Genomic DNA, 23,924 nt, shown 5'->3' with positions numbered 1-23,924 from the left:
TTTGTGCTCTAAAAGAACACATACAATAATTCATCATAAGTTTTTAAATTTCTGAATTCTCCTCATAAAGTAGATAAATGGCCTTTTCATAGAATCAGAGAATCACAGAATCACCAAGGTTGGAAAAGACCACAAGATCACCCAGTCCAACCGTCCACCCATCACCAACAGTTCTCGCTAAACCACGCCCCTCAACACAATGTCCAAACGTTCCTTGAACACCTCCAGAGTTGGTGACTCCACCACCTCCCTGGGCAGCCCATTCCAGCTTCTGACCACTCTTTCAGAAAAGTAGTATTTCCTAACGTCCAGCTTGAATCTCCCCTGGCACAGTTTGAAGCCATTCCCTCTAGTCCTATCACCAGTTACACGAGAGAGGAGACCGACTCCCAGCTCATTACAATGGTAGTTATAGAGGGCAATGAGGTCTCCCCTGAGCCTCCTCTTCTCCAGACTGAACATTCCCAGCTCTTTCAGCCGCTCCTCATAAGCCCTGTGCTCCAGACCCCTCACCAGCTTTGTTGCCCTTCTTTGAACTCACTCCAAGGCCTCAATGTCTTTCTTGCAGTGAGGGGCCCAAAACTGGACACAGAGCTGCGTACAGGGGGACAATCACTGCCCTGCTCCTGCTGGCCACACCATTCCTGATGCAAACCAGGACGCCATTGGCCTTCTTGGCCACCTGGGCACAGTGCTGGCTCATGTTCAGCGTAGCATCAATCAATACCCTAGGTCCATTTCCTCTACATTTTGATTACTGGCAACAAAAGAGGCCCATGAAATAGCTAATGTAATAACATTTTATCCTGCAATTTTGGAAAACATTTGCACAATTGAATGGTTAAGAGCAATATAGATGCCTCATGTGGCCCTGCAAAAGTGTATGCAAACAACTCTCCATATTTAATGGAGGGCATAAACATCTGCATAAATGTAATGTGGCTTCTTGTAAAGTTCAGAGTTGATACCAGAATAAAAATCTGATTATGCTGTGTGTCTTTGAATCCCTGTCAGACTTAATGTAAAGAGTTTTGCTATATCTATTTAGAAGATAATGACAAACTCCTGATTTTAGAGAAGCAAGTTTTCACTCAGTGTTGTGGCTGCTGCTGGCAGGGCCATGTCATTCATCCAGGTGTGGAAAGAACAGCCCATTACATTGGGATTGTTGATGACTCCTCAGTAAGAAGAGCATTAAAGTGCCTTTTAAAGATCTGGGAATTTTATTGTTGCTGTTTTTAACTGGGTCTCAGTTAAACCAGTAATCACTTAAATTACATCAAGCTTTTAAGACCCATCTGGAGGAAAGACCTGTAAATGGAAAAGAGGAAAACACATTAAGCTTTAGAAGTTTAGCCAACTACAATCAATGCTGCATCTCATCTTCTTTATGGTTTTGCAGCCTACAAAGGAATAGTAATAGATGCTCGACTTCAGTTATATGTATTTTGAATGTAATTACCTTGGTTTTTTAAGCCAACCAGGCTGAAAAATATTTTAAATAGCAGAACATGGAATGGAGTACAGTTATTTTCCATGGCAATTGTAAATATTTGCTCTCTACTGTAACTGCTCTTGCTCTTTGAATGTACAGTTTTGTAGGAGTTATCCAAATGTATCTGGGATTTGTTAACTGAGGAAGGAGGAGAGTGAGAGGATACAGGAAGCTATAAATAACGCAGCGCAAGCCCTGACTGGTGTGATCACATGCCTAAAAACTTTTGGCTGCACAACTTCTCCCAACTGTTTTTCCGTGTTCCACAGTTCAGCACATCCTACCTGTACCTGCTGTAGGATAGAGGCAATTGAAGTCTGGTAATGACACGCTGAGGCAGCCCCGGGAGCAGCAGACACACAAAATGGCACACATCCACCTGGGGGAATCTTGGCTTTGAATGTGTACAGCCAGGTGGCTCTCCCCAGAGGAGGAGGGGGACAGAACCGGCAACGGGAAATTTGGGAGAGCCTGGGTGAGTGGCTGATGAAGCCTTGCCAGATTTGTTCTCTCTGTTTTGTTTGCAGGGCTGAGGAAGGCAGACAAGAGCTGGGAGTACCAGACACACAGGACATAGCTGGAATGCCATACAGATGTCTCAAGGCTATGTTCTTCCCCTTGTTAAGTGAGGGTTTTGAATAGGATCTGGGTGCCATACTTTAATCAGTCATTTACAGTGAGATTTCTGGGTTTCACTCATTTCAGCATGACAGAGAAACAGCTCATTGATAAATGAGGGGTTTTGAGTGTGTAGTGGATGAAGATGTGACTGGCAGTCTGTAACTCATGCTTGACAAAATTCAGTCTGGAATCTGAATGCATTGCTTAATTTCCTTCATCTTTTCTTTTTTTATTTTGCTTCAACAGTGAGGGAAAATAATTAATCAGTGAATGTTTGAGGCTCTTCACCATGCTTAAGATATTTTTCTAATTTTATATTTAAACCATTTTAATACATCTATAGGCTTTTAACTGGTCACTTATTCAAGGATATCGTATAGTCTTGTCGATAGGGACAAAAAAAAGAGATTATTACAGAGATTCATCCTAGTTCTGGAAGGTTCTGTAACTATTTAACACACAAAAGCAAAATTAATATGTATGAAACAAGAATGTAGTTTCCCACAGTGCCCACTCTTAGACTGCTGGGAAGTAGGACAGACAGGGAAAAGACAAACAAATACCATATGAACTAAAAATAGGATGTGCATAGTGATTTTCAACTGGTAGGGAAGGAGGTTGATGAATTCCCACATAATTGGGAATCAGCATGCATCACCCATTCTGAGTAGAGATCAGTAGACATGGGACATTTCATCCTCACTCCCTTCTGAAATTCACTCAAGGAAACAAAGCACAAGAAAACAAACAATCAAACAAAATCCACAAAATTCAGCGACACTTTATAAGATTTGAGGTCATTTTCAGCTCCTGAACTCTACTACACAGCTGCTCCTTTCTCCTTTCTGTGACTAGGGAGGTGCAAATCACAGAATCAGAGAATCAGAATCATAGATTATCTCAAGATGGAAGGGACCCACAGGGATCATCAAGTCCAACTCCTGTTCAAAGTGATAATCCAAACACAATCAAGTTAACCATTGTTCTGGTGTCTTTAAAACCTATGTGGTACCTCTTCTCTGCCTCCAAAACTTCTTCGTACCTCACTCTGTGATCTTAAATTTAGTCTCTCATGCTCGTGTAGCTGGTTCATTTTCATTTGGCATACCCTACCTATCATACAACAATTCTTTTTTGAAATCTTAAAGCCTGTATGAATATTTCTGCAGGGGTTTTGCTGCTTGCTGCCGTAGTGCCTAATCTCCAGTCACACCAGGATGCTGTTGTGTAGCAACAGTACAGAATCACAGGGAGGAAGAGTCCTTCTCCAACATATTAGCTGCTTAAGTAGCAAAGTGTTTTCCTTTCATCTGACAAATGCTGAGTTATGGCACAGAAACATGAAGTGAATTGGTAAATACAAGAATTGAGTCTGGGTGTTCTAACCGTAACACAAGTCCTTAATCACGTGGCAAGCCAGCTTTCAGTTGTTCTTTGTTTAACAGAAAACCTTTTCTTTATTATTTCCTTTTTAATTTTTTAAGCAGGGATTTCCTGCAGTGGTTGCTGCAGAGACCCCAAAAGATAACACTTCCTTGAAAGCAATGGATTGATTTACTGTCGATCCCCTGGTGAGACTGTTTGGAGATTTTAAAAAGCTTAATAATGATGAACATATGCATAACGTCATTGAAATAAAACAAAAATTATTTTAGTCTCTTTTTTTTTTTTAAGGTATACACAGGAAGAAACTTTTTAAAATCAGCACTGTTGATGTAATGACACATTAACTTAAAGTTACTTTAATATAAAAGATTAATTGATACTTCTCGTGTAGGAAGAGTGCTAATGTTCTTATTAGCAATTATATAAGAACACTTAGCGTAGTTATAAACTATTGCTTTGTAGGATTTAAAAGCAGTTTGCAACTCTTAAGGACCACAGTATATAGCTAATCTTTTTCTGTATGACTAGAAAATGTGCTCCTATTGAAATGTATGTAAATTTGACATCAGGTCAGTTCTAAAAAAGTAAAGGAAAAAGATTAGCTGTAACTAAATTGAATGAATTATGTACTTACTGGCAAAGAACACTGGTATTTCCTAATCCCTTCTAAGGCTTTTTCTCTGTGTGTAAGATTATGGATACTTTTTCTGAATATAATAACATGTTTTCATGGGTCCCTAGAGGCTGACACCTGAATCTTCTCATCTTTTTAGGATAAAGAATTATTTCTTAAAATTAAGGGGCGTTATTAGCACATTTAAACTGGTTCAGAAAGAGATTAGAAAGTTATACCCTGCCAGGGGAGAGTCAACATTTCTGAGAACAAAGCCTGCTTCCAAAGAAATACAAGACTTTGTGTGGGTTCGGTGTCTTTGTAGGTCACCCCAGAATGGGCTTAAGTTGCTGACATTTTTGCTGGTAATCACAGCTAACTGAAATTCTTTCTACAGAAACTTACTTCACTTTACATTTACAAATTTGTACAAATCAAACAGCTAAGAACCTGCTTTTTTCCAAAGCTCAGCAATGCTGTTATCAAAGGTAGACAAACTGGTGCTGTTACTCCAGACTTTGGATAAACTCTGGATGTCATACTAGCAAGGCATGGAAATCTCCAGCATTTTCTTCACTGAGTACAAGTTTCTTGCTTATTAAATACATTGGCTCCTAGAAGGTTTCAATAAGAATGGTTTTCTGATCAAAGCAGTAAAGCATTCTTCAGGAGCACATTGAAATGACTCAATAAGGCAGAATTGCTTCAATTTAATTTTTATAATTTTAACTTCAGACAGTAACTCTTCCATAAATTTACTTCAGTGTATTCAAAATGGTTTTATTTTTTGATATATTTTGGGTTGGGGGAAATTTTAATATTTATTTAAACTTGTAGAGTTGTTAAAATATCCAATGAAAAGACAATTCCAAACTTTGATGAGCCCATCTTTGAGCTTTAGTCAAAATATCATCATTTATCTCTTGTTTATTTCTGACGGATAACATATGAGTAGGTTAGAATGCAGGGCTCTCATTGCAGGAAATATTAGAGACTTAAAGAGAGTTATGTTTCTTCTAAGAGGTTTCTTTTAATTTTTTTTCCATTTCATTAGTAATTTAATTCTGTTTCAATAATAAATAATTTTCCACACAGACTTCTTTAAAATGAACAATCAAAACTTTATAAGCTTTTAGTGTAAGCCATTTTGACCCATCTCAAAATGTTTTTTTAAAGAGTAATGTTTTTTTCCTTTAAAACAAAATATTATTTTACTAATAACAGACCCTCTCAATTAGCGTCATACTTGAAGGCGGAAAGTGCTATGGAAATTTCAAATATAGTTAAAATGCCAGCACCAGAAAAAGACTGTCATAAAGAAAATGAAACTTCCCATTGCTATAAAATACTCTCCATGGCCTGATCGTTCAGAAAGTTTGTTTCCTACTCACAAACTTCTGAGTCCAATAAAGGAAGAAATGAATCAGGCCAGAGGGAAGCCTGAATTCTGCTGTGTACTTTTCATCTCTTGGGCATCGTAAAATAATGCTAGTTTCAGGATAAGTTATTTCAGTAAATCTTCTGTCACCATAAATGTTTTTATAATTAAAGCAACAGATAATGTAATATGCATTGATAATTCTCATAATAATATGCAAACTAGTCAGTAATTTAATATGCATACTAGTAGATAATTATCTATTTCCCAAAACACCATGCCATCAGTAAAACAGAGTTATTCATTTCAAGAGCCATGATTAACCTCTGGGTTCCCACCCGCTCCGTAGTTTGGCAGCGCAGTGAGACACGAAGCATTTACAGGCCCAGTGCAACAGTCTGCGGGTTCAGGAAGTTCAGGAAAAGATCCTTGTCTTCAGGAGGCAAGATTACGCTTGTCCAGGAATGTGTATATTGCGTAGATGATCATGTTTCAGCTTCATATCCTGAGGATTATATCCTGTTGTTATTCCTAGGAGCTGCAAGGATCTTTAATTCGGTATTTTGTGAGTGTGAATAGCTCTGACAGTTTCTTCCCAGTGCAGCAGGGAGAGCAGGCAGGCAGGCAGGCAGCAACCTGGGCTTGGTGCTGCTCCGATGGGAGCTGGCTGGCTGTGGGGAGCCTGGTTCATTTGGATTTACAGCACTCTGCTTCCCAGCAATTTCAGCGGCTGTACCACAGTGCTGTTGGTTAAGTTCAGCCTTTAGTTGCCCGTGTGATTTGTTTTCCAAATGTGACAGAGCAAAGAGGAAACGTAGCAATCGCTCTCCTTTCAAACCTCCCTGGGCCGGGCCTCCCCACCTCCTGTGCTGCCCGCACTGCCCCACATTCCGTGCTGCCCTTTCTGTCCCCCCTGCTCTCCTGGAGACCTCCAACCACCCAGATACTTGTGTGTACCCCCACAGCAGCAGCATTCCCCTTCCTTTCCTGCCTCCCAGTCATACAACTGAGGTCCTCCTTAGAAACAAATAAGTACCAGCAGCTAACTCTGCACTGGCATCTAGGCTGCTGACAGCTGCAGGTGTGCTGGAAGCCACGGCTGCACTGCATGCATGCTCTAAACATGTCTCTGAATAATAGAAATGGGCAGAAGTGGTACTCATCATGTGATACAGACAGAAAAAATGTTACTGGATTGCAGACAAGAATTTTCAACTTTACCCTGGACTGCCCTAAGTAATAATTTCCATTACTGCCATTTATTGCCTCAGTTAAACATAGTCACAGTTGCCTTTGGCCTTCTGAAGCATCACGAGCTACCAAAGTTGAGAACTCAGGGCAAATCTGTGCTGTAGTTTTTCAGTGAACCTGAGAACTGTTGAGTCAAAATAAGCCTCATGCACAAAGAATCTTGACACCTCTACTCAGGTGTAGGCTCTTGTGACCTTTCAGGGTAAATAGAGAAGTTTCGGTTTGGTCTTGCTGCCATGTTCAGCCAAGGCAGAGTGGGCTTTAGAGGCAAACCTGTTACGGAAATTTTCCTTCCAGACATGTGGATGTATGAGTGCCTGTTAAGCAAGTGCTGTTCCCAGGATCATATTTCCATAGTAGAGGAATAGCCAAAGCAGCATTTCTCCTCAAAGCCATGACTTTTCAAATGAAACTATTTCATTTTTTAAGGAACCTAAAAATGACTTTGCCTTGAATACATCTGATCTAAATTAAAATCTTTTGAACTGCACTAAAACGTTTTATATGAAGTCATTTCAACCTCCATGTGTTACGGATGATTTTGAGGATTTGTGCAGATGTTGTGTGGTGTTCCTCTACTCTGTGATTTGAGCTTCCCGTGCATCTTGCCCATGAAGCATCATGGCACACTGGCACAGCGATCCTGTGCTATGGGAAAGGCTGCCCAAGGCTTAGGCAGGAAGAGAAGCTCTAAAACATCAGGTCTCACAAGGCACTCCAGAATCATGACAGCTGCAATGTCACGTGGTTTTCAATAAAATATTTTCATTTCATTTCAATGCAGGAAAATGAAATGCATCAACATAGAAATGCTGAAAATTTTTATTCTGGTTTGAGGGGAAAAGAAAGACTTTATTTCTCCACAGTATTTCAAACAATTTCTCAAAATGTTTTGGAATTTAATCTGCTCATGGAACAAAACTAAGATCAAAGTACTGGAGTTTAGGAAATCTGAATGAACAGTCATGGGAGTCTCTGTACGTCCTAAAAGGAAGAAAAGATGCTCTGGAAGACAAAGAAAGAAAAAGAAATTCCCAAAAGACAGTGACGGCACCATGAAATGTTGGGTACACAAACTAGATCAGGCTTTTATGTCAATGACAGAGAACTGCTTGTCGTGTATCGTGCAGTTGATAGGATTGAATGACTCAAATAATTTGTTCTCATTATTTTGTCTACAATGTGCTACTACATCTTTCCTCAATGTTTAGGTACCTGTATAAATTCTCCTCTAACACCTTATTGAGTTGTTTTTCTTGAAAAAAGATGTTTGAAATTTTGTATTGGCTACCAAAGCAGTCAGTTGAAATTAGCTGGCTATTTTTTCTCTCAGATTTGACTGTAGTAAATTGTATTGATGGGCTAGTATCTAAAAATTGCCTTGTTCATTGGTGTGTCATGGAAATGAAATCATACTGCCTTTGTGCAATCATATACAGATGTGAATTCCCATCTTTATCACTTTTGAGTTCGTTGTCCTTGAGGAAATCAGCCCTCAGAGATTATTATGTTCTGTGAGCATAGACAACTGGACAGAGGAAGGAGATTCCGTATGTGCCCTCAGGAAAGATGTCAGGTGAGCTCATCACCTTCTAGGCAGTGGATAATCAGGAGCAGAGGGATGAGCTGGCCATGGTAGGAGTTTCAGATATGCTTGCACCTTTCAAAATAAGGAAAACAGAGTAGATTTATAAATCAGACATCATTCATTTTTGTTCTTGTAATGTTTTTAAGAGAAGGTTTCTCTTCCCCTCTAGCTGATGGTAGTCATTCAATCAAAGGGACAGGTTCTGAACCTGGATTAGAGACCTGACAGAGAAAAGTCTCCATGAAAAGTTTTTGTTCTTGAAATCTTTCAAAGCTTCCAGACAATTTCTGGCCGTTCTGGTTGGAAAGTGTCAATGGAAGAAAAGTAACCCAAAATCCACACTGATTATAATTCACTCTGTCACATAGCTGTCTCAATACAAAACCAGGGGATGCTCTGGTCTGTGTTTACGCCACAGCCCTGTGTCTGGAAGAAGACTGCTGCAGAAAGAAGAGCTGATACTGGACAGCACCTTGTTTATGAACACTACATAGTCCTCTCTTTGTTTTGACATCTTGCTGTCAAGAAGTTCTGAGGAAAAAGAAACTGTTAGAATTTCTAGGTCAGATTGGTATTAAATAGAAATAAATGAATATTCTCACATTTCATAAAGTACGAAGTTCATACTCTGTGGCATTTTGATTTAAAACATTATTTTAGTTCAAGAATGAAGGTATTTTATTGTATTTTTTAAAACAAAGACCGAGGAGGGAAAGTTCCAGAAGGACCAAAATCCATTCTTTAGGAACAATGTTATGCCATAAAAACAGTGCTAATTAAATGTGCATATTCTGCAAAGAGAACTGAAATAACAATTTGCCAAGCAATGGGTGCTGCTTAGTCAAAAGTCACTGACTTGAGTGTGTATGATCAGCAGAAATCTTTAGCATGAAGACCCCTTTATAAAAGTCCCACCTCATCTAACCTCTGGGGAAAAATCAAATCAGCCTAGTTATGTGTAAGGTCAGTAGAGATGTGTTGTTGTATCAGTCTGGAAACCATTGACATTGAAAGCTGGTCCCCATATACGAAGTTAAGAAAGGAAATGCTAAATGTGTGAGGGAGTCCAAATTGAAGTCTGGGTGCCATAGCTTGAATGTAATGTCTAAACTTCTCCTCCCATAACTGGCACTGTCTTAGATTTATCTCTATTACACTGCTGTCAGTGCTCATTGATTTTGCACGCTTCAGCTTGATGGACCATTTAATTAACATTAATCTGTTTTGAATATCCAGACTGCATAGGTGAGTAAGATACGTACACTGTAGTAGTCAGTATCTTGTTATGTACTATCTTTATATAATTAACTACTGATGGCCTATACTGCATTGCCAGGTAACCTCCTTATAAATTCCCTGTAGTATTGGCAATTCTTATTTTAACTTATTTTTAACAGAAGGTCATTGGCAAAGTTGTAGGTGTAATTCTTGATGAAAAAGCTGACTTGTAACACCAGTCTGGTAACTGGACTATACAGCTGGTTCTTGAAGATAGGCCTTTGAATCATTTGCCATCTGGTTACTTGGAAGTTTATGTAAAATGAATTTGGTGTCATTCCCCAGATGTCCAGCCTCTTTTGCCATTTATGTTAATTTACTCAGCTTGCTGGCCAGCTCCAAAGAAGGCACAAAAAAATGGGTAGGCTGTAGAGATCAAATTTCTGTTTCATAGAAATGACTGAAAGGTTGGCAGGATGAAACAGGAGAACTGGCACTCTCATATTTTATTTTGCAAAAGCATTTCTTCTTGCAGCAGTCAAGGAAGGAAGGAATTTGTAGAAAACCTGAATGAGAATTTTTGTCTTACTTAAAAAGAAGCTGCAATTCCCAGAGGATATGGTGTCTGTTGGAGCAGTGGAAATGTACATTCAAGGTGAGCAACCAACATTAGCCAAGCTGAAAATTATTATAATGGGTCACAGAATAGTAGCTGCTTAGCTGGTTATATTTCATTCTTTCTTTCTTTCTTTCTTTCTTTCTTTCTTTCTTTTTTTAATGTCTTGTGATCAAGGTCAGATGGGAAGAACTAAAGATTTATTCCAAGTTGTTCATGTATGTCTTGAATAAATTGTTATGATGGAAGAAAAAGGGTTGTCTACCTTCTTAATGCAGGCATCAAGCCATACTATCTAGTTTGAGTCATTCTTTATGAAGAGGTGAATATAATGACTCAGACTTGTGGAAGGTGAAGTTACTGACTGTAAAGAACATTAATATTAGAAATATGAAAGGATTTGTGGTATGCCTGCCTATATGAAATCTAATCACTCAAATCACTGGGGTAAAAAATGATGCCACGTTTGTGATTTCTAGCTCTTTGATTAAAAGATTAAACATGGACCAAAAATTTTGCCAAGAGGGCAATTTCAAATGTGGGAACTGCAATATTTCTGAGATGATACTTACAACACAGGCCTATGCAAACCGTACCTTTACAGCAGTAATCGAATGAGGCACATGCACTCTGAGGAGTCGATAGAGGAGGAAACTGACTACCCATCATGTCGAAGTATGAGAAGTAAATCATTAGCTTTGCCTCAGGAGCAGATTTCTGTTTTGGAGGGATTTTTTGTTTTTGGGGTTTTGGGGTTTTTTTTTTTTTTTTAAGGTTTTACTATTAAGAACAGACTTATGATTCACATCTTAATCACTGCTTCTTAGAAGGATTGATTATTAAATGCAGACCTATGATCCACAAGGTAATCTCTTCAAAATTCTCTTCAAGGCAAAAGGTCTAATGTCAGCTCTAGATCTTAAATCTCTTGATATTTCACTGTCATTTTGTGCTTCATACCGGCAAAGACTCCAACAATAGACAAAGTTAAAAACAGAAGGAAAAAAAAAAAAAAAGAAACAATGAAACAGCTCAGCGCTCCAGGATTCTGTTCTGGGAATTGGTAGCAGCCATGTCAGCAAAAATACTGTTTTGCTGGAGTAAGCGAGGCTGTGGGCAGCCATCCTTGTCCAGCTGGGCTGCACTCACTGGAGGTATTATTGTCCCAAGCTGCTCATCATTTTCCTGTCTTGCTCCACAGCTTTTCAGGTGACAAGAACTATTCTCCAGCTCTGCTTCAGCTGGATATTTTGAAATGTAGCCGAGAGGGACTCAATCTACTGCCCAGACTGGGAGCAAGCAGGGAAAGGGAGGATCCCTGGATTTTTCTACCTTTAGAATGGGGATGATTCCAGTTCACACAAAGAGCAAGAAACAGCTGGGAGAATGACAGCATGTTCAAACTGCTAGGGTGACTTGCAAAATGTCTGTTGCTTATTTTAGGGTGGTTATTCCTATGTAACAGGGAGGTTTTTCTAGTGAAAACAGGTTTAAAATATTCCATAGGCAATTGTATTGAAAGTAACTGTTCAAAAAAGCCTGCATGTAATGAATATGCAAGAGGTTGTGCAGACATATTTAATTTGGGCTGTTTTTGCCTCTCTATGCTTTCTGAAGATAGCTTTTATATGGAATATATATTTATAATGTATTTAAAATAATCCAGTGTTTTTCTATATGAAAATGCATAAAATATCTTTACTTGCTCTGATGAAAAATGGAAAAATAAATCTTAAAACTAATGTATTTAAATTGACTGATATAAAATTGAAGGTTTATTTCTAAAGGCTCTGAACATTTTCAGCAGCTCAGACACATTAATTCATACTCTGTGCTTAACTAATGGCAGCTGCATTCTCCAAAATTGCACACTTGGTCCTGTCCTCCTACACTCTCTCACAGCTAACCAACAAAAGCTCTCAAGGTTTTAAAAATAATCTCACTGAACTGAGGGCACAGGAGACTTTTACACTGATGATTTGCTATAGGCCTTTTGTAAATCACTTTATTAAGCCTAAGACAAAGCTGCCAATGTAGAGATAAAATTTCAACTCTAATTGTGCACATGGTAATTATTAATAAAAGAGTAAACTGATGGACAGTAGCCTACTGCATATGAAGTACTGAGTAATACATACCTCACTCCAAAACTAATGCCTCCTATTTATTATTTATTTCCATGGAAACTACAACAGATACAAAGAGTACAATATTACTGTTTTACAGAGCAAATTCTCAGCTACAAAATGCTATTTTCAATATAGTCACCACCATTATCTATGTATTTTTACCAACCATGAACAAGAGCCTGCATGTAGCACCCAAAAATCTGCACCAGCTGAGGTGACCCACTGTCACCACTGCTGAAACACATCACCCACCACCTCACTGTGCTCCCATCCAGTATTTGGTCTCCATCAACATTCAGCAAGCATCAGTGAATGTCAATGGGCACCATTTTTTTCATATGGAGGAATTCAGTGACAGAATTCTCCCTCATGCACACTTCCACGTCAGACACCATTCTGTCAGACTGCCCCTCTGCTGCCATCTGTCATGTGGCGACATGTAACAAAATACTGCTGGGAAGGTTCATCCTCTACTGCCAAATGCCACCAACATTTGCCTGTGAAGTCGTGGACTGACACGATGAATTAGGGGGCGTTACTTTCAGAGCAGCCCCCATAGTTCTGCAAATGTCTCTTCTCCATTGCTTTTAGCATTCAGAAATAAAAGCACTGAAACAACCATAGGCATTTTTAATTAGTGAAAAATCTGGATGATTTTGATGGAACTGCTATCTGATACTTACCATCATCACTGATGCTAATTGACTAAGGCTAGTAAGAAGTTTCGCTGAACTCAATCTAATTTGTACAATTAAATCTAAGTAGCTGGGCTTGAAAACTGAATGCTTAATTGAAACTAAAAGTGTGTATAGATCTAGATTGGATATAAGGAAGAAATTCCTCACTATGAGAGCCCAGGGAGAGGCTGCCCAGAGAAGCTGTGGACATTCCATCCCAGGAGGCAATCAAGGCCAGGTTGGATGGGTCCTGGCAGCCTGATCTGCTGGGTGGCAGTCCTGCCCGTGGCAAGGGGCTTGGAACTGAGTGGTCTTTAATGTCCTTTCCAACCCAGACCATTCTGTAATCCTATGAATTTAAATAATGTTTTTTGACAGAGTCATGTCTAGCACAAAATACTGATCAAAAGAAATACATTGTTTTAAATGTTGTAACTGCTGGTGCAAATGATCACAGTCAAAGAAGAGGACAAAAATCACATTTTTTCCAGAAGATTCATTTATGTAGAAATTCTATTTATCCGCAGTTCCTACTACTATGTTGTATATTGACACATTTTGCTTTACAATGATTGTACTGAAAATTCTGAGCAACATTTGTAACACAACCAGAAAAAAAAAATGCTGATGGTAGGAAAAAAAAAAAAAAAAATCATTGCATCATAGAATCGTCAAGGAAAAGGCTTCCAAGATCATCCACTCCAACTGCCCACCTACCATCAATCTTTCCCCACTAAACCATGTCCCTCAGTACAACATCTAAACGTTTCTTGAACACTGCCAGGGACGGTGACTCCATCACCTCCCTTGGCAGCCCAGTCCAGTGCTCTTTTGGAAAATATTTTTTTTTCCGATATCTTTATGTATTTTGCTGAATATATTTAAAGTTTTTCATGGGTTTTGCCCGTGGTCCTCAGCTTTGTAGCTGCCCCTTATCACTCTGTGACCATTGGTGGCAGGTAGAGCTTGCCACTGAGCTGCAGGCAGACTCCTTTGGGCAATTGCTTCAACTTACCCTAAAGTTTACATATGTGCTGTGACTGTGCAGTGCGTGCACAGTGGTTATAATGCTTTTATTTTTGGGACCATCTGTGAAGATGTTAGAGCATGTTGACCAATCTTCATTGATCTGCATTTAGCTTTAGAGAAGTTCAAGGGAGTCCCTGCATCAGAATGACATCATACAAATGGAAGTGGGGCTGTGGGACTTCCCAGAGCTATTGGATGGCCTGAACACTAGGTTGCGGTCACCCTTGGGCCAGCTGCACACACATCCCCTGTTTATAGCTGGACAGTTGTCATTTTCCTCTCAGTTAGCTTTTGGTCTTTCGTCCAAAGGAAAATTTTGACTGATAATTTTGAACATCACAATTAGGATCTGTACTGTTGATCACAGAGGATGCGACCTCTTTGCCATGTATCAGCCACCAAGAGAAGAAACAGTCCAATGTCACTTTGTGACAGCGAAGTAAAATAGGACCAATAATTTTACCACTGAATGGCTTCAATGTGCCAGAAATTCACCCAGAAATATCTTTTGGGTTGGAAAAGAATGCAGGCTGGGCAAAACCCAGACATTTGTTAGCCCTGCTCACAGTGAAGGATGTCCTGAATTACTCCCTGATTCTAATGCAGTGCTGCAGCTTGAGATGTGTTCTGGAAAAGGTTTGGCACAGCCAGTAAGTGAAGTCAGTTGCTCTTTCTGTCTCATGGTGCTGTTCATGTCCTCCCTGCTGCAAGCAGTATCTTGGCTGCTTCTTGCGCGTTGGCCCAATATGCTGGAGATATGACTGAGAGAGGAGACATCTCCACATGTGTATGGGCATGATGCAGGGCTGATTCACTATTTCATCTTCCTTTGAGCCTTACTGAATGTGTGATTTTCACCTTTGTAAATGTAGGATTTCAATTCCTTGCCCTGCTTGTGCTGCTGTTTTAGCACTGTGCTAATGAAATGCTGCTGAAATGAAAGGAGCTGCACTGTAGTCAGTGGTAAATCCAACATATGGATTTTAACTCTAAGCTATCAGTAGAACTGTGCTGATAAAAAGGGACATGGAACTAAGCAAGGGAATAGGGGAAGTAGATAAAAAATAATAGCAGGAAGCTAGAAAAATCAGGAAGAAGGAAAGAGTCTGGGAAAATTAGGAAGAAAGATGATGGAAAGGAAGAATCATTGTTGGGCAAGAAGGACATATCAAAAGTGAACTAACAGTCATGGGCAGCACAGTGGAAGATGTGGAATGCAGAAAAGAAGGGCATGAATAATCTACTGCTCCATTTGCACTTCAGTTTTAAAGTGGATTTTGGAGTTATAACTGTAATCTTAAAGTTTTCCAACTGAATCGGAATCAAGCTCTCACTTCACCCTTCACATCCTATTAGGCAGTTCTTAGATCATTACTTATTTATAGGTGCTCCTAATCTCCTATCCTGACTGTGTTAGTGTTCCTACAGATTGAGCTTCTTGAGCTTTATATATATTCCCTCTGGCATGAGCTAAACACAGCCACCTCTACATCCATCTGAAGCTGGCCTTCCTCTTCATCATGCCATTTTGAGTTTTCTTTTCCCTCCTAGAACATTCCAAACAGATTCTGTTTGCCTTATCTCACTTTGCATCATGCTATCAATTGTGTTACAAGGCAGATTCCATCTATAGTGCGCTCCCCTACTGCAGTCACATCTTACATTGCATTGCCTTCTCCTCCTGAATCTCTTCTGAATCCTCCCTTCTCCACTGAAGCCAAGAAGATCCGAACTGGTATCCTTAAAACATGTTCTATGGAATGCACACTATATTTTTGAGAGACATGGACCTGTTGGGGTCCATGAGGCATCCAGAGGAGGACCGCAAAAATGATGCAAGGAATGGAACACCCCTCCTACGAGGACAGGCTGAGAGAGCTGTGGCTGTTCAGTCTGGAGAAGAGAAGGCTCTGAGGTGACCTGATAGCAGCCCTTCAGTATTTAAAGGAGAGCTAAGGAAAGAAGGGGACAGACTTTTCAGCAAGCTCTGCTCTGATAGAACAAGGAGAAACGGCTTCAAGCTCAAAGAGGGTAGATTTAGGTTGGATATACTGAAAAAAGTTTTTACAGTGAGGGTTGTGATGCACTGGAACAGGTTGCCCAGAGATGTGATTGATGCCCCATCCCTGAAGACTTTCAAGGTGAGGCTGGATAAGGGCCTGGGCAACCCGATCTAGCTGTGACATCCCTGTTCATTGCAGGGGAGTTGGACTAAACGACCTTTAAAGATCCCTTCCTTTATGGATTCTACAACTTTAACAGAAGAAAATTTTCCATCAGTCACTAAGCTGCATCCTTTCAAGTACAGTTTGTATATTTTCTGCTCTTAGGGCCAGTTCTGCATTTTCTTCCATGGATGGAAAATATCTACCCACAGGGGTACAAGAAAACCATTTCAGACAGTGCTGGAAGCGTTCCTGAGAAATGGCCCCAATAAACAAATCTTGACTTGCAATCTGGCTCTTCAAGTTTTTGCTTTAGGACATTGGGTTCTCTGAAACTCCACAAGAAAAGGAATTGGCAAAGGAATACAAAGGTGATTTGTTTTATGACTGATAGGGTTTGATTCTAAGAAGTGGCTCGACTGCCCAGCTCTTGGACAACTTCTTCCCACCTTTGGCCCTTCCACTGCCCTTACCTATCCAGCAGAGAGGGATTTTACTTATTGCACATTTAATTATCTCATAGCTTGAGGTAGAGGAATTAAGGCTTTGCTGTCTTCTACATCTGCTTTAGAATGAAAGGAATTAGGAACAGGCAGTCTTAATGATGTGTCCTCAGTAATGCTGGAGAAAGGACCATCAGTGCTATAATTCACTGTTTTTGTAATTAGTCAATTACTCTGCCCTAATATCTTTGATGAACCAAAGCAGTCATCACCAGAAAACAAACTGCCCCACCAACCCTACATCTGGTAGTTGAGCAAATGACAGGTTCTGTCTATCACACTCCCCACCAAGAGAGGAAGAGCTGATCACACTTAATGAGAAATTGAATTACAGTCACAGCAGAAACTCATTTGTAGCTTCATTTGTTTCTCAACGTGTTCTTAAAATTATTTTGTTGCTTATTTAAAAGTTACTATTTCACTTCAGTGATCTAGCAGCCCAACATATTTAAAATAGACATTTCAAAAATGATAATAAGATGGAATAACATCGTAAATATGATTAAGGAATGACATCAGCCTTCAATACAGGAAAAATACAGGCATTGACAATGTATCTGTATGTCATCAAATCAAGTTTCAGTGCTTTTAGCATAATTAACATTATTTTTAAGCTTGCTAGAATAATGCTACCAGTCTCATAAGCTGGTAGAGTTTGATATTTGCAGAAAACTGAAACTGTTTGCCTTTATAGTATTCTGACAGGAACAGTCATCAGTTAAAAGCAGAATATGTGCAAGCAATTAAATGTTTATTTTGTGCCAGAAAAGTTTGAATCCCAGTGAAATTACTTATTGTATCTGAGGAAATGTGATGTTACAAACCAGCTAGCTAAAGACTGCTAACATACTCAGTTTGTGTTTGTTTTATGTGTAAGATGAAACAATTGCATGTGCATCTTGGGGGGCAGATGCTATTTAATATTTGCCCACATTCTAGAAGCCTTGTAGAAATTTGTATTCAGGCATTAACCAAATTAAACATTCATTAGTTTTGGGAGACAGTAGGACTGCTGAGTACACAGCCTGAAACACAAGTACATCAGTGCTTGCTATGTGTCGTGGTAACACCAGTTCTCCAGGCTGACACTGTGATGAATTGGTCTCTGGCACGTCATTGTTTTGTGCCCATGTCAACTGGGATATGAGCAGTCTGACCCTTCAGGCTGGCCCATCACCACATGGCTCAGTCCCAGCATGACCGTGCTGCCTCATGCTCCCATGGCTGACAGTCAGTCACTTCAGACTTGCGTCTGGAAGGCCATACAATGCCTACTCCCAGCTCACCTACATTAACCTTTTCTCAAGCGTCAAAAGAAATTAACGGTGGTTGTGGCACCTGCCAGCCTTTTTCTGTGCACTACATACTGCGTCCACAGCTCTGGAGAGCCATCACTGGGCAAAAGTGGCAGTGGGTGATGAGACACCACCAGCTGCTGCTAGAACCATGTACTCTGCCACACACTCCTACACATCAGGCACAACCACCATTATTTATTATTATCTTTTATTTATTTTTGGGGTGTGACTGCACAAGTAGCAAAGCTGAGTGTGTTCCCTTAGAATTTTACAGAATGCCCTCCCTTCTGCATATAAATGTTAGCACCTATATCTCTTCTTTGCTATTGCTACAGCTTTATTGGTCACTTAGCTCATGCAGCAAATGGACAAGCACATACAGACTTAGATGCAATCTGTCACCTTATCTTGACGTTATTTGACTTTGGAGCGGTCCCAAGGTGTTTTACAGGTTTGCAAGCACTTTAGAGTTTGCAAAGTATTTGGCCAAAGTCTCCAGACAAAGATGGGCCAGTGTCTCATTTACTTATGGCAGTTTTAGAATAAGGAAACCAGAATGCAGTGGTGAGACTACTTGTCCTGCCACTTCTGACACAGCCCATAGTGTCCACAAAACCTCAAGAGGAGGAAAGAGTCCTCTCTTCTTTCTGCCAGGAGACAACTCCTATAAAAAAAAAACACAAAGCAGATGCTTTCAGACCTCTGTTCCCCTAACAAACAGAATGCATGCTGCACCCTGGGAGATGAAGAGGTTGAGACAGGCCATGATCTGAGCTGAAACGCTAACAGAAAAAGCCTGCCTGTTTTGAGATCAGTCTTTCGACTCAGCTAAGCAAAACAAGGCAAATCTGTTTAATTAGTGGTAGAAGAAAAAACTGTCTTTTATGTCACATAGAAAATGCATCTGTCCCACTGAGGGACACACAGGAATGTGTGCTTTTTAATTGTTCTTTTTGAGGTTCTTATACCCAAAAGGTAAAAATCTCATCCTTCTCTCTCCTTCTTGTCCTGAAAATTCTTTAAAATTTATTTTGGCAACCAGGTGCTTGACCATATACTTAGTGGGGCCTATTGCTCACTGAGATCTCAAGAAGACCCAGCTGCTCTGCTTCACCCCATCCTTCGTATGTGAACTCTCCCTTATGGAGGCTGCCAGGAGGCATGGTTGCTAGGGGCTGCAGAAGCCACAAACATGCAGAAATTTGTCTTTTCTGATTACAGGCAGGTTAGCAGGAGTAGGCAAAAATCAGCCACAGAAACTTGGCATAGATGTTCACATTTCAGATGTCTCATATTTCATGGCTTTTTCTTGCCATATGAACTCCACATGGCATTGCCACCACTCAGCCTTCAGCTGAAGGGCATCTTAGCCTTGATTTGCTAAGATGTAGAGGGAAGCTGTCCCTGCAGTGGCCACAGACAGGGCTGGAAAGGAAGGTCTCACCTTGGGTCTTCTGAACTGGTTTTGATGGTGAGTCATTTGGCTTAGTGACAGTCTCATTGAAAAGGATCTTGTCCAGCTTGTGATAGGAAGGTAAACCTGCAAAACTGCTCCAGACTGATAATCCTTTTCAATGGAATGAACAAATTTCACATGGAAGTTTCATGTTCTGATGAGATGGTTTCCTGATCTGTGCATGTAAACAAAGGACAGATCCGCTGCATCTGAACCACAGCACTAGGAGGAACACAGAGCTCACCCTCAATGTCTCCTCTGAAGTTACAAGGGATGTGAAGAGAGGACAGCTGCTCCATGACACACAGCACTGGGCACAGGCACAGGGAGGGGGCACTAGGTATCTCAGAGGGCTGGTCTGCAAACTGGAATCCAGCAAGGTGCTATGAAACTGCCTGCCTGCCTCCTTGCAGCCACAACATCTGGGCAGTATGGGTGAGCAGAGACTAGGACTCCTGCAAGGAATTCAATCCAGCAGCACAAGCACACCCACTCAGTGCGTAACGCCACTGTCAGTGTTAAGAGAATTAAATTCATCTTTTGTTTTTCAGGGGTAAGGTGGTAGGCAGCTCTAATTAGGACTTGGCCATAAAGCACCAGGATGTTATCAACAAGATCACATGCAAAGGTACTGTAGTTCCAATGCATGTTTCTTTATATCCCAAATATTGCAAGTTTTCTCTCTCTCTTGCATGAAGTATTGTGAGCAGAATCTTTGCTGAAAGGAATTCTGTTTTTCTATCAAAGATACACACTGCCAGCACATATGTTCCTGCCCGAATTGTGAAACGGAGAAAATGGAATGGGAGACAGCTGTGACTACGTTAATAGTAAATTAGCATTTTTTCTATTGGAGTGTGAAGAAGGAGGTGAGAAGCATTGTTAATTCTCAATCTCCCTAAAGAGTCTTAATAAAACTAGTCAGTTATCTTGCAACTTAACATTTTGCAGTGCTGCTTAACATTCAGCTACAGTAAGTGAAAACCAGCACTGGCTACTGTGCTGTACTTATTAAAGCTAGCAGAGCATTACAGAAAAAGATTTATGGTTACTTGCAGGGATGGAGGGAATGTTCCCAGCAAGAGGGAAAAGAAAATAATTCACAGTGCAAATGTTACTTTTATTTAGTTTGAGTATATGCTATCTATCATATCCTAGTCTCCCAGACTTAAAACATAGTTGTTTTTAAAGAACCCTTTCAGTAATTAAATATACTTTCACGTAACAATTGAACATACAGTGCAAATAAAGTTTTGTATTATTGACCAATTCTACCAGTACTGAAGACACATCCATTGACTGAAACATTTGAGAACATAAACCGCCCTAAGTAACGGGGACTAATCTCCCTATGATTGGTAAAGTTACACAGTGCTCACATGTGCAGAGTGAGATCTCTTCTCCTGTTAAATCCCCATGCGTTCAGGTGATAATGTACTCTTTTGAGTGTGGCATGATAGGTTGCTTAATCTTGGAATAAAGCACAAAGACACACAGGTTTATTGAATAACAATAATATTCCTTTAGCAATGTACTGGGTTTTATCATAAGGCAAAAACATGCCATCCTGTAAGTTCCCCAGGCTAATTGTGTGCTGAGGTATTACAGAAGTGTTATGCTTTTGCATGCTGTCAGTAGTTTTGGAGGGACAATTTGGGTGGGTTGAGAGCTGAATGAAGCAAGCTGATAAGGAGCCCAGCAATTACTTAGTTGGGATCTGCCCTTATTCTTCATTCTTCTACCTTCCCAAATGCAAGCCCTTTAAAAACAACCAATGCCAGTATATGACTTCCATACTGAAATATAAATAAACCCTATTAAGAGATAACTGTTCCTTGGGTGCCTCCTCCCACTTCTTTGCAATCAATTTCCTGTTTTTTAGGGTTGGTTTTCCCACATCATCTGCAGTTGGACTTTGTTCTGAAACTGACAGGCATGAAAGGCAGCTCCTGTGTGGAAGCAGCTATCTCGTGTTTATGCCTTTCACATACTTGCAACAAGAAAGGAACCTCTGAGAACAGTGGCAGCGAATGTTGGGACTAATGCTGGAGGAGAAGTCAGTTTTGTAATGTTCCAGAATAGGCTTGAAAAGATTCTTTTAGTAACATTTGTACCAGGCTCAAAGCTTTATCTTGTTGCTTTCTGACTTGAGCGCTCAGCCGGTATTCAGAGCTGCGCCCAATTACTCTGCTGGGAGGGGAAATGGAATTTTACAATAAGGCCTCTCTTTAGGAAAATTCAGTTTATTTACAGAGAAATCCACACAGCGTCCTGCTTGTGCAGACAGCCTGTGACCACATGGCAGCCTACAGTCTACTTCCTCACATTTCCTAAGCCATCATTCCCAGCGAGCTTCCCCTTGGGAGCTCAGCCTGCTCCTTGCCCACAGCCACATCCTCATCACCCACCGCCCTGCCCGTGTGCCCCTAGCAGCAGCTGCAGCACATCTCTGCCAGCTTCTCATTCCTGGGGATTCAGCCTTGCAGCCTTCAGCTGCAGATTTAATTAATTTAATTGCTCCTTCCCTTGCCCCTTGACAAAGGATGCTGGCCTGTTTCTGGGCGCTCTCCAGGTGTTCTGCAAATGACAGACACGGGCTTCTTCCAACACACTAGCACAAATACCTTTTTCCTAAAGCTCCATAGCTTCAACAGAGAATATTTCTTTGTTTTTTTCGTGTGTATGCTGTCATACTTTTAGTTCCAGCAGAAAGCGTAAGTATGATCCTAACTGTTCCAACTGATGTGTTTGCTGAATTTGTGAACATTTATTTATATTCACATTATACAGTGTATCCCCTCAAAATGAACAGAGTACTCCTTTTCACAGGTGGATTAAGAAAAATATGAACAGCAAGTCTGGGAAGAAATGTGGCTGTCCCAGCTCAGAGGCAGAGCTGTGGCATGGAACACTGCTGCTCACGTATCAGAACTATCCATGGCACAAAAAGCAGGAGCGTGAGCTATCTGATTTTATGTGAAAGTCCTTTAGATTCCAATTTCTAAAAGCACAATCGGATCACTTACTGCCACAAAGTTTACAGTAGGTGTGAGTGTGAAGGTTCCTTACAGAAGGAAAGAGACCTCAGTTGAACAGAACACAGGAAAACACTGAAAGAAGAATTGAAGCAAATGTCTGACTTGGTAATAATACTGATGAACTACATTTAAAAACATTTTTTAATTATTATTTGTAGGCTGGAAGCATATAATCTATTACTGTTTATAGAAGGAAGTTTTCATATTCTGTGACAGAATTTAAATTAAAATCCTCGCTACGGTGTCATTCTGATAATATTTTAATTCTGGGACTGTTGCCATCATATATTTATAACATAGAAATTTTTGCAAGTGGAAGAGCTATCCATAGTAGTCAACAGACTGAGTTATGCCTGTGATACTGCAGCTATCTATTACTTTAATATGCTAAGTAGGATTTCACTGTAGCTGCTAGTATGGAAAATCTTGACTTTTAAAACACAGTATGTTAACAGATTGGAGAGAACAATCCTGCTTGTTCTTTTACACTGAATATTTTCATGGTTTGACGTTAGATATTCCCCTGCTAAGAAAACTGCTGTTGTTTACATAATGCTGAACTTGGGTTACCCTGCAGGGAGTTCATGACACACAAGCCAAGCGTTTTAATAATTGTAACAACTAAATATGATGGTGTTTAATATTCTTACATTCATAATGAAGCTCTGTTGACTATTCAGTCTGTTAACTCTTTTCTAAAATGTTGTCTGCTACAGTGGAACAAAATGCACCTTCTTCCTTTGTATTAAGATCAATGAAAAACAGAATTCAAGGACAGTCTACATCAGAGCTATTATCAGCACTCTACAAATTTGCATATATAATATAAGATGATGGATCTGTTATTTTAGTGCTGTATAGAACCAGCAAGGTAATCTCTAAGTTCAACATTTAAACAGTAAGTACAATAAAAGCATTGAGAGATTTTCATTTGCATGCCTTTACAGTCTATTGAAATTAAGAATCACAGTATCACAGAATCACACAGAATCACCCGGGTTGGAAGGGACCTCAAGGATCATGTAGTTCCAACCCCCTGCCTGGCAGGGCCACCAAACATACACATTTAGATCAGGTTGCCCAGGACCCCATCCAACCTGGCCTTGAACACGTCCAAGGATGGGGCATCCACAACCTCCCTGGGGTAACTGAAGAAACTGGTATCCATTGAAATTCAGAAACTGGCATTTTATTTATTTTATTTACATTTATACATATGTATTATTATTTTCTCTATGTGTATTTACTGTATTTCATTTTATAACATCTAATTGCTGAAATTCTATCTTCTGCATTACATCAGTGAGCAGCTACAGCAGTACTTTGGGTTTTGTTGTTGTTTTGTTGTTCATTTTTTTATTATGACAGCAGATGAATAGGTAAATTGGTTATCTAACAGCTGTTTTACACTTTCAATTTACCAGTCTCTGATGATGTCTTGTTTTGAAGGCTATTTTCCTGAC

General features: G+C 40.0%; 1 long non-coding RNA gene across 2 annotated transcripts; it reads left to right on the top strand.

The window, feature by feature from the left end:
* The first annotated feature begins 1,733 nt into the window (after positions 1-1,733).
* Positions 1,734-23,389, top strand: LOC122179112. Of its 2 annotated transcripts, XR_006178540.1 has the most exons (4): positions 1,734-1,970; positions 10,086-10,205; positions 19,975-20,051; positions 22,253-23,389. It is a non-coding gene; the product is annotated as an uncharacterized LOC122179112 (long non-coding RNA). The 2 variants fall into 2 exon arrangements; XR_006178539.1 differs by lacking the exon at positions 10,086-10,205.
* The last annotated feature ends 535 nt before the right edge of the window (positions 23,390-23,924 follow it).

This window comes from Lagopus leucura, unplaced genomic scaffold, assembly GCF_019238085.1.
Source record: "Lagopus leucura isolate 7727_CA_CO unplaced genomic scaffold, USGS_WTPT01 Super-Scaffold_100002, whole genome shotgun sequence".
In the NCBI taxonomy this organism is placed as follows: Eukaryota; Metazoa; Chordata; class Aves; order Galliformes; family Phasianidae; genus Lagopus; species Lagopus leucura.
The sequence above is the reverse complement of the archived record's forward strand: the minus strand, read 5'-3'. Positions and strand labels throughout refer to the sequence as shown.